At 40.8% G+C, this 12,161-nt stretch overlaps 1 long non-coding RNA gene across 1 annotated transcript in view; it reads left to right on the plus strand.

Annotated features, from left to right (window-relative positions):
- The first annotated feature begins 2,638 nt into the window (after positions 1–2,638).
- The window catches only part of LOC137149144 (uncharacterized), a 375,061-nt gene continuing 365,538 nt past the window's right edge, over positions 2,639–12,161 (plus strand). The window contains exon 1 of the long non-coding RNA XR_010918680.1: positions 2,639–2,657. This is a non-coding gene — a long non-coding RNA (uncharacterized lncRNA). The remainder of the gene's footprint in view (positions 2,658–12,161) is intronic.

The following is a 12,161-nucleotide window of genomic DNA, read 5'->3' on the forward strand; positions in this document are numbered from 1 at the left end:
GCAGCTCTTTACCCAGAGATGGGTCCTTTATTTTCTGTTCCAATGTTGATAATAGGGTTTTGTGAAACTCTGTGTTCAGTTCCTTGGGAGGTTTGCAGGAACCTTTTTCCAGTTTCAGTCCGTGTGAGCTTGCACGCAGACTTTCCTAGGTTCACAGACTTTGGGATCAAAAGGGACCATTACGATCATCTAGTCTGACCTCCTGCACATTGCAGGCCACAGAACCTCACCCACCCACTCCTGTAATAGACCCCTAACCTCTGACTGAGTTACTACAGTCCTGCGGAAGACTTCAAGTTACAGAGCATCAGCCCTTTACACTAGTTAAAACCTGCAAGTTGACTTGTGCCCCATGCTGCAGAGGAAGACGAAACCCCCTCAGGGTCTCTGCCAATCTGACCTGGGGAAAAATTCCTTCCTGACCCCAGATCTGGTGACCAGTTAGACCCTGAGCTCTTTGGTTTGCAGGTTTAAATGAACCAAAAATACCATGCAACTCAACCCAAACTGCCAGTTTTTGTCTTGATTGGAGTCAAAACAATGCAAAGCCCCAGACAAGGATCAAAGCGTCACTGAGATAAGCACTGTTCCCCTGTTGAATCAAAAAGTAGTGCCATCAATGGGATTGCTCCTGACCGTAAAGTTAAGCATGTGTGTAAGTGTTTATGGGATTGGTATTTATGTAACTTATTTCCATGTATTATGAATATCATCATTGCAGGGCTGGCAGTGATGCTGCCCCTGTGTAACACTGCAAAGATGACATCTAAGGTATATAATAAACACACATCTGCTTGTGAAAGAGTGTACAAATGTATCTTTTATGCTTTCATGTGTTGATGCATGCCTCGTGCTTTGGGTGTCAGTCACCCTGCCCCTTGTTACTGCTGTAACATAACAAGATGTGACTGACATTGTGCAACGCAGTGAAACAAGCTGCCACAGGAATTTTGACTGAGAACATCCTGAATTTTGACTGAGAAATATGGTTTCTTGAAAACAGTGATGGTGGTGATTTTTTAAATAAATAAATAATCTTTCTCTAAGGTGCTACTGCACAACCCCCCACCCACAGATACCTGTCTGCTCTGAGTTTTTTTTATACACATATACACAAAAATAGATTCAAATTCTAGTAAAGTTTCTCCTTAAAGACCGTAACGTCTATCATTAAAGACGTGATCCTGCAAACATTTATGCAGGTGCTTATCTTTAAGCCTGTGAGACATTCCACTGAAGTCACGTACTTAATAGTATGCATGTGTGTAAGTGTTTGCATGCACAGCGGATCTTGACTGACTGACAGTAAGGATGATCATTTGTGTCCACTAGCTTTCTATGCTATTGTGAATGTATTATTCATATTGCAGTAGCACCTAGGATTCCCATGTGCTAGGTGCTGTACAAACATTAAGCAAAAAGATAGTCCACTCTCTAAAGAGCTTACAATATAGTAATGCCAGACTATTAAAAGGAACCCTGTAAAGTAACTGATAGCCAAGACATTAGCTAACTGCAATATTGTTCTAAAAACACAGAGTTGTGTTTAAATCTCCATTGATGCTGAAATGTTTTTTTAAGGCCATGTTCAATAAAGTTTGCGACTGTGCTCTGTTACAGCCAAGCCAGGCAGGAGAATGAGTTGAAGTCAACAAACCCAGAGCTGGTATGCACATATAGTAGCACCATACTGGCCGCTGAAAGAATACAGCTGGGGCATGGCAGGGCAAGAAATCTGCAGGAAGAACAGTACAGTGATTCAGGCACTAGCTGGAGATCCTGATTCCATTTGTGACTTTTCCTATGTGACCTTGGGTAAGTCATTTAAGCCTGTCTGTGCCTCAGTTTCCCCCTCTGTAAAATGGGGATAATAGTGCTGCCCTGCCACACATGGATGTCGTGAGGATAGATACCTTAAAGACCAGGAGGTGCTCAGATACCATAGTAATGGGGGTTGTATAATCACCTAAGATATACAGAGATGAAAATACTATAGGTGTCATCGAAGAGTGGAGAGTGAATACAAAGAATCCATAGACTGAACAATAAGACAGACTGTAGAGTTCATAAAACAAACTGCTAATGACAAATGGTTTTGACCAGCCCAAATAAACTATCCTCTATCGGATAGAGTCTATCCTACAAATAAAACCCTTTGTGCTAATCCATGTTGACTGATCTGTGGCCTAGAGAGTTCATTATAGCTGCATCAACACTTGGAGTGAGGGGTGTGATTCCTAGATCAAGGAAACACAATTGCATGTGCTCACAGCCAGCTAGCACACTACAATAGCAGTGCAGCTCATGCATCAGCAACAACACAGGGCAACTGCCCTGAGTACGTACTCATGGGGTCCAGAGGGTTTGTACCCAGTCAGCTAGCACTCACTGCCCACGTTGTCATGGCTACTCTACTATTTTAGTGTGCTGACTTGGGGAGAACTAGCAAGTGTGTGTGTGTGTGTGAGTGTCTACTGGGGCTGTGGATCATACCCAGAGCTCCAAATGTAGATACACCCACAGATCTCTAGGCCCTCCCCATTAGCTCAATTAACATAAGTTTGTTTGAGGGCGGGGCTTTTTCTATAAATGGCTTGTCCTCCATAGAGTTTTTTTCTACACAAGCCAAACAGTGTGCCTGGTGCAGAGTGGAGCAGGTAAGAGTTAAACAAGGAAAACCTAATAAATAGAGCAGGAGAAGCAGTATCATGAACTGGGATGGAGTTGTCACCTCCCTTTTCTCCTCTTAGCAAAAAAGGAAATGAGGGAAGAGAAACTCCTTCCTCTCCCCTGTACTCCTTGGGAGTTTATAGGGGAATTGCAGGTTATCTAGTCACTGACATACTGATGTTAAATAATTAACATTAAAAACCTGAAGTGGTTTGTGAAAGAAGCTATTAATCCTTTACTTTGCTGTTTATAAATGTGTGTTTTGTGCCTGTGATGGCCATTGCTTCTGCTTGTTAGGAATGTTTCTGCAGTTTCCTTTGATTACAAATCTGAGTAGATTCATGCCTCACTCGCCCTCCTCTGGCTCTCAACAAACAAAAGTGAACTAAATCCCTGTTTGGTTGAAGCTTAAAATTTTGTAGATGAGTTCATCCACCTGTGATTAATTTTAAGTTTCTCTAAAGCACTGGTCAGTGCTGCTGCTGCAGTAGAACCAATATAGGATTTCAGACTTGTGTGTGGTGTTGAGGATTTTGTTTGGAATAAAATTAAATAATCTTTTGATTAAAAATGAAGTCAAAAACTTCCAAAATGAATTTTAGTTTAAAGGGATTCATAAATATGTTGTGATTTATCAGTTTCCAGTCACAATTAATGCTCTGATTAAATGTATGGTTGGTTAAGTTAGGAAAAAATAGTGCAGTTTGTCATATCTTATTAATAAATAGCAGGTACTGAATCTTCACATTCATTTAGCCATTCACTGTGGGTGAAATCCTGAGGTTTTTAACTCAGTTTTTACTCAGCCAATCTCTCTGTCAAGAGTTTTGTCTGAGGAAGGATCTTACAATTTGCTCCGCTTCTGACTACATAAAGTGGTTCGAGCCTAGGAAAAGTATTTTCAAGCATCGCATATTGGGGATAACTCTTAGTTCTGCTGTAATATCTTTTGTAAAACTTAGCTCCTCTACACACAGCTGGTGATGACCTGGTAGCAGGCAATAAAAAATGTCCTTGATGGTAACTCCTTCCACAGCTTCAGTTTCATTGACTACAGGCTGTTACTAACGAGGCTGTGGTCTCAGGTGGAAGTAGTTGCAACTGATCTTGAGTTGCATGGAGAGGAAGACTCAGAAGGTGGTAGGGATTTTTTTAAATTTTCATGCAGAGATCTCCTATTTTAGTTGCTGCAGGGATTCATCCTGTCTTCATGCTGATGATACATAGTGATGTCTTTTTTTTTTTTTTTCCTTCGAATGGGCCATTATGGATTATTTGTTGGCCACTGGGCCAGCTGGGTGGCATTTATATTTGCTTGAAGAGAAGATCTTTCTCTTCCAGCTGCGTAGGTTACGTATGCAAGCACAGAGTATGAAGAATATTAAGGATCTGCATTCAGCCATAACTAGGGTCCTTAGCTTTCCACAATTCATGGCAGTTTTACTCATCGTGAAGCAGAAAGAACCCCCCAAAAGCGCAAGCACACAAAATTCTGTCTGAGCTGTTCTGCGACAAGCCATCTTTATGGCATTTGGCAATGGCATAGGGTATGTGTAATGCTATCCACTCAGAGTGTTAAGCTGCTCTAGATAAACAGGCATATAATAGGGACGGTATGTAAGAGAAGAATGAGGGGCAGGGAACTGACAAAAACAATTTAAAAGCTTGGTATGTTGTGTGTTTTGCAAGGGCATATAATAAAATAGTTGTCAGTTCCATGGGCAGCTAATGGAATTCTGCTGTAAGAGTGGATCTTGTAGGAGCGGAAATACAGTCAGTTGCACATATTTAGTCCTGTTACCTCTATAGAATTCACTAAAGCCTACAGCAAATTTCTCCTTCGCTTATTAGAGAATCTGCTGCTGAGTGCCACAAAATATCGTTGCGTGGGCTGTCACCAGGATCAACCCACCTTTGATCATGGTAGTTTTACTAACTGATTTTTAACACCTACTTTGCAGAGTTTGCTGCTGGCCCTGCTTAAAATCCCAGGGGAGATAAATTATTTAGTATTTTCCCTCCCTTGCTGGAGGATTTATGGCTCTTGGAGAAAGAGTACTCTGGGCTTTGGAATATGATGCCAAGTATTAGTTCTACAAAGATTCATTGCGGGAGGAAGATTCATGCTGTGGTGCAAATAGTGCTCAGAATCTACTGCAGCGCACCTGCCTGTCTGCAGCTAAAATTCCCAGAGGCGGCTGGCAGTTCAGATTCTACTGTCCTGTCACAGTTTGTTCCATCTGCCACTGCTGCTTCACTAACTGCTCTGTGATCCTTCGGAAATAAGAAGGGATGGTCTAGCTCATTTTGCCCAATTTACAGCTCACTCCAGAATTGTTGTTTCTAAATTTAGAACCCACCTGACCATTGCAAAAGGCTAGATTAAGGCCTGAACCTTGCAAAGACACTTGTACATGCGTAACCGTGAGTTTTCCCCATTGATTTCACAATATGTTTAAGTATCTTTGCGGGATCAGGGCCTGAAGGAAAATTCAAATCATTGAAGTTTGTGGTCTTTGGCTCTTGCGAGATAGGAATTCTATGTTTTTAAAATTTATTCTGCAGTAGTCATCAAGGAACAGGGCAAGAATTATTTTCAAACAAATAACTTCATTATCTATAGAGTACTGATTTCCAGTTAGTACTTGTCTACATGACTCCGCAGTCTGGACTACAGGGGTGTGAATTGTAGAGAGCTCTAACTGCCCTGCGTAGACCCTGCTGGCACAAACTAAGGCGAGTTCTCTTAATGTAGTCCTGTTTGACATGGGACTACATCACTGAGAAATAAGTATCTTTTAGTTTGTGTCTACATGGGGCAGATAGAGTGCAATACTTTAGAAGGCTCTACAATTCACACCCTCATAGTCGGCACTGTGGCATTGTGTAGACAAGCAGTTAGACATTGGTGTGTGTTTATTAAGCCCCCTTTTGGAAAACAAATGAAGGGAAAATGTTCCAAAATTTTACCAAATTCAAAGCTTTAAAAAAAAAAAAAGAAAAAAAAAAAGCCCTATAGGTTTTGTGAGAAGCAAATCTGCACCAGTTTCTTCTGTCCCTTAAACTATTAAAGAAACTTGGGGATGGAATGAGGGGCCAGGTTTTCAAGTGCTCAGCATCTGCAATTGGGATCATATTTTCAAAAGTGCTCATCACCCAGCATTTCCCAATATGATGCTTCTGCACTTTGGAAAATATGGTCACTTATTTTGGTGCCTAAATGGGAAGCTGAACTCTCTTGAAAACACTGGCCCAGATAAGTGCTAAGTTCTTTTGAAAAATCTGGCCCTTGGAGATCTCCCCCTCTAAAATACAACCCCCAACGCACACCTCTTCCAGTGACTCTTCTTTCATCAAATCTTTTAAAAAATATATATATATATGTCTGTCAAGTCTAGTGAAATGGAAAAGTCAGAGTTGTGGTAGGTTGGACTTCCCCAAAGAAATGAGAAACGACTGCAAACCAAGCATTTGAGGATGGGAGAATAACACAGAGAACGCCAATGGCCTGGAGCAAGGGTTTGCAATAATGATAGATTTTTTTCAGAAGATCCTGTGGCACCATTGTGAGGTGCATTTAGAATGTGTCAAACGTAACGATCATGTGGAGTGCGTGTGTGTCAACTAAAACCCCAGGATGAGTAATAAAACTATAACAACCGCACAGCAGAGGGAGAACAGCCAATCTGTTAGGAGAAGCATGAGGGTTCTCATAATAAACATGATGGACAGAGACAGGAAGAAGCATGTCAACACCTCATAGAAATGTAGGGGCGGAATCAAGTCCAGACCCCTGCGCTGAGGCAGGACCAAATAAACCTAGACCATCCCTGACAGGTGTTTGTCCAACCTCTTCTTAAAAACCTCCAGTGGTGGGGATTCCACAACCTTTCTTGGAAGCCTACCCCAGAATTTATCTGTCCTTATAATTGGAAAGATTTTCCAAATATCTAACCTAAATCTCCCTTGCTACGGATGAAGCCCATTATTTCTTGCCCTGCCTTAAGTGGACATGGAGAACAAATTAATCACCGTCCCTTTTATAACAGCCCTTAACGTATGTGTTAAGTAAGGAAGAGGTCACTGACTCAGAGCAATCTGGAGTGTTTGGTGAAGTGGGGGCAAGCAAACAATGTGTTTTAATACAGCTAAATGTAAATGAATGGGCACAAAGAATATAGGTCATGCTTACAGAACGGGGGATTCTAGTCACTCTAATAAATATTTGGGGATCATGGAGGATAATCAGCTGAACATGAGCTCCCAGTGAAACCCTGTGGCCAAAAGAGCCTAAATGAGTTCCTGGGATGAATAAACTTGGGACTTTTAAGTAGGAGTAGAGAGGTCATTTACCTCTGTATTTGGGACTAGTGTGACTGCTGCTGGAATACTGTGTCCAGTTCTGGTGCCTATAGTTCAGGGAGGATGTTACTAAATTGGAGAGAGTTAAGAGAAGAGACACAAGAGTGAATAAAGAAATAGAAAACATGCCTTAAAGTGATAGTCTCAAAGAGCTCCATCTATTTAGCTTAACAACAAGAAGGTTAAGGGGTGACTTGATTAGTCTGTAAGTATCTACATAGGGAACAGATATTTAATAACGGACTCTTCAGTGTAACAGACAACAGTATAACACAATCCAGTGGCTGGAAGTTGAAGGTAGACAAAATCAGAGTGGAAATGAAGCATACATTTTTGACAGCGAGGGCAATTAACACTAGAACAATTTACTAGGGATTGTGGTGGATTCTCCATCACTGACAATTTTTAAACCAAGATCTATGTTTTTCTAAAAGATCTGCTGTAAGAATTATTTTGAGGGACTTCTATGGCTTGTGTTATACCGGAGATCAGACTAGATAATCACAATGGTCCCTTCTGGCCTTGGAACCTATGTATATTTGAAGACTTCTTATCTGATCCCCCTCAGTTTTCATTTTCTCAAGATTAAACGTGCTCAGTTTTTTTAAACCTTTCCTAATAGGTCAGATTTTCTAAAACCTTGTTTGATTTTTTTTATTGCTCTCTTCTGGTCCAATTTATCCACATATTTCCTAAATTGTGGTACCCAGAATTGGACACAGTATTCCAGCTGAGGTCTCATCAGTGCTGAGTGGAGTTACACAATTACATCCCATGTCTTAAGTACAGTACTCCTCTTAATACACCACATAATATTACTCTTTTTTGCAGCTACATCACAGTGTTGATTTATATTCAATTTGTGACCCACAATAGCCCCCGGGTCTCTTTTAGCAGCATTAATGCATAGCCAGTTCCCCATTTTGAATTTGTGCATTTGATTTTTCCTTCCTACGTATAGAGCTTTGCACTAGTCTTTATTGAATTTCATCTTGTTGATTTCAGACCAATTTGTCGAGGTCATTTTGAATTCTAATCCTGTTCTCCAAAGTGCTAGCAACCCCTCTCAGCTTGGTGTCATCTGCACATTATATACGTTCCAGAGGGGTAGCCGTGGTAGTCTGTGTACAGCAAAAACAACGAGAGTCCTGTAGCACCTTAAAGACTAACAAATTTCTGTGGGCATAAGCTTTCGTGGGCTGCAACCCACTTTGTCAGATGCATGCCATTATATAAGTCTACTCTCCACTCCATCATCCAAATCACTAATGAAAACACTGAATAATACCGGACCCAGGACTGCCCCCTGTGGCACCCCTCTAGATATGCCTGCTGGTTTGACAGCAAACCATTGATAACTACCCTTTGAGTATGGTCTTTCAACCAGTTTTGCACCCATCTTATAGCAATTTTGTCTAGATCACATTTTCCCAGTTTGCTTTTGAGAATGTCATGTGGGACTGCATCAAAAGCCTTACTTAAAAACAGCTAGAAATCTGTCAAAGAAGTAAACGATGGTTTGGCATGATTTATTCTCAACAAATCCATCCTGGCTATTCCTTATAATTCTGTTATTCTGTCAGTGATTACAAATTACTTGTTTAATAATTTGTTCAGTATCTTTCCAGGTATTGAAGTTTGGTCTGTTCTATAATTTCCTTGGTCCTCTTTGTTCCCCTTTTAAAGATAGGTCTTATTTTTGCCTTTCTGTAGTCCTCTGGGACCTCATTAGTCCTCCATGAGTTTTCAAAGATAATTGCTAATAGTTTGAGATAACTTCAGCTAGTTCCTTAAGTACTAGGATGAGTTTCATCAGGCCTGTGTTCTGTCATGAAAGCACACCAGGGTGGTAACAGAGAATGGAAGCAGGTTTATAGAGACGTGTCAAAGTGGATGTATTTATACATATTGTCATTGTTCAGCCACTGGAGAGAGAGGCTGACAAGCCAAAGAATATCCTTCTGTGTCACAAAGCACAGGGTGTGTTTGTTCTTTTCCTTTGGGACGCATGACATTGCTCACAATTTCCTCATGTGCCAGGAAACAGAAACAGAGGCATTGATCTGCCGGTTGGAATATGATGCATCCCGTAAATCTAGTGTGTGTAAATGGAAAAGGAGCTGGCCAGTTTAGATATTTCCTAGCAAAGTTTTAGTAGGACCTGCATGAGTGAAAGGATAAAAAACAGTGGGATGAAACTGAGTATCAAATTCAGCTAAGGATGAAATTCAGCAATTTCAGATGAAAATGAGCATTGGGAAAAATCAAGTGCTTTTGTTGTTGTTTCTTACCTAGCCGCACAGTTTGCATTTGTGTGTCTATTAAAGTTATAGTTCTAAAAGAGCTGACTTTTGGATAAGAAAAAAAATAGGTGAAACAAATTTATCCCAGATAAAATTCTTCCCCTGAGCTCCCTCTCTGGAGCACACCTTGCAGCTTGTTTGTCCTTACTACATATGTCTGAAGCTTTGGCAATACATCTTGAAACGACAAGCTGGGGTGGTGGAATTCTCTGAACAAACGTGGGAGGTGCTATCAGTTGACATTTTGCAGTCTTGTGAGCCTTGGTGAAAGCTCCAATCATTGAACACTAATGTAGAGGTTACAGTCAAAAGACCTGTGTTCTGTTCCCAGTTTTATCATTGACCTCCCTAGTGACCTTGTGCAAGTCACTTCACAAGTCGGCCTCACTTTTCCCTCTCACGGTTTGTCTATTTAGATTGTAAGCTCTTTGGGGCTGAGATTGTCACTCACCATGTATGTGTGCAGTGCCTGGCATGGTGGGGCTGAAGTCTAGGGACTTCTAAAATACAAAAGTAAATAGTATAAAGTAATTCAAGAGGTTAGTGATAATATGTACAGACTCCTTTGCAGTGCCATAACTCTTCTTCAGCGACTGCTTCAACATGGGACCTTCATATTTGATTTAGGCAACCTGTTAAGGTGATAGTCTGATCCCTTGTTCTCTGGTAACCAATCTGTTCAATTCCTTGGCATTATGCCATCCTCCCTTGAATTTCCAAAGAGGGATTTTTTCTCATAGTGAGCTTGATGTACAGTAAGGCCTGCTCGGTTATCAACATACACAGCTGTGCTGAGATTGACGTTGTCCGTGCTGATGGCTGAGTGCAATTGAAATTGATTGGCTTGTACCATCTGAAAGGTTACCTTCTCTATGGGTTTCTTTCGGTTTTTTGTTTCAGGGAAGCAATGTACGTATGATTAAATGAACATGTTTTCTAAATTCAGTATATTGCACCAAGATGAATAATCTCCACCTCTTCCCCATGTTATTGGTAGCTGCTGTGGAGTTTCATCCTGCTAAGTATGATTGAGTCTTTATATAAGCAGCAACCACATTATCTCTAGTTTGTTTGGAGAAGTACTTAAAAATACGGTGTAAAACCAAATGAAAAGCAAAATCTTGGTTCTGTTGAAATCCGTAGCAAAACTCCTATTGACTTAATTGGAACAGCCGATGGCCCTACATGCATTTTCCTGCTCAGTTTTATTTATTTTTCTGGCCTTCTTAAAGTTTTCAGGTGGTTTTTTGTTTGTTTTGTTTTGTTTTGGTAAGGTACTTCCTGTAACTCCCATACATTTTCCAAGTAAAATCTGGGTGGGAACATTTCCATTACTTTGATTGTGCTGTGTGGCTCATGATGAACTTGTAAAAGCTAGAGTCCAAAAGAAAAAAGTTGAATGTTTTGTTTCATTTTTTAACATCACCCAGAAGACAGAAGATATTGCTTCTGTGTTGTAAAGGCTCAATAATGTTTGCCTCAATAGCAATTTTTCTGTCAATAGTTTATAAAAACCCATGCTGCAGAGGTTTTTTGCTGCTCACAAGTATTGACTTTTATTCCAGCCATATATGCCAAAGTAGTTTATATTTCCACTTCCAGTCCTTCCTACGAGAGCCTTCAGCAAAGCGTGTTTTACTCTGTGGATTTCTGACTTGAAGTTGCATCGAATTGACTTTTTCTTTCAAGTGGAGGCTCTCCAGACATCCAAGCCATAGCTGGCTCCTTCACCACCACCAGAAAAGAGCAGCTCAAGGGACATCTCAACCACTCTCCAAACCCTTGGTGCCGACAATAAATAGAACATACATGCAGCTATTCAGACAGGATACCTTTCATTCATCTTTTGGACCATTTCCAACACCCCCTCCCTGCTTTAAACCACCAACACTGCCTCTCACTCATAGCAACAGTGTTGGCTATCCCCAGCCTTCAGCTAGGCAGATGGGCAGACAGCCTCCAAGCAGTTCCCTAATGACCTGCTGGCAGGAGCTAAAAGCCCTTATGCAGCAGGTTTGCTCTGCATCATCTCCCCAGAGATGAAGAATGTCAGTTCCATGATATAATGTGGGATCTGTGTATAGATGCTATTTCAAAAGTAGAATTTTGGCCCAGTAGATCAGAACAGATTCCTAGGGGCTGGTGTTTTAACACTTTCCAGTACGATGCTACAAAAACTGATTGTGTTGGATGATTTAATGCTGGTAAAAAATTCCAAAAGAGCTTTCTCTGTTTTGCATGAGATCGTGTTGGTTTACATAATTTACTGTATTGCTTAATATAATAGAACTGGGGTGGGTAATGAGTGAGAGGACTTCTGATCATTTAATCCCCTGTGTTATACAGTCCATTTTGCACATTTTAATTTTAATGCCTCAGTTACAGTATTAGGCACTTTATTCCCTAGTTGGATCATCCTTACCTAAAGACTGACTCCAATCCCCAACCCCCAAATTTAGAGGGGAGGGTTTTTTCTGTAAGAAACTGGATCTAAATCCAAATGTGCAAATGGCTCCTTTTTTTCTATAAGTGACCAGACTAAACCCTGAAAACTTTGGAGTGTTCAAGACTCCTGAAGTCAGGCTCATCTTTAGGCAGACTGCAATGCCCATTGAAGTCTCTGCGGGTCTCTCCATTGAGCCCTAGATATTATCCTTACAAATGCTAAGGAGAAAGTGCTGTATATCAGTGACAAAGTGGAAAAGACTCCTAAAATAAAGTTGTTTTGAAAAGTTTAAGGTATGGGGAGGGGGGAGAAATCACCTTTTGAAATTAAAGTGATATCAGATTTTAACTATTCCTTAAGACCCTGACTCAGCAAAGCGT

This window comes from Emydura macquarii, unplaced genomic scaffold (assembly GCF_026122565.2).
Source record: "Emydura macquarii macquarii isolate MOO-44397 ecotype Brisbane River unplaced genomic scaffold, CSIRO-AGI_Emac_v2 contig_71, whole genome shotgun sequence".
NCBI classification, from domain to species: domain Eukaryota; kingdom Metazoa; phylum Chordata; order Testudines; family Chelidae; genus Emydura; species Emydura macquarii.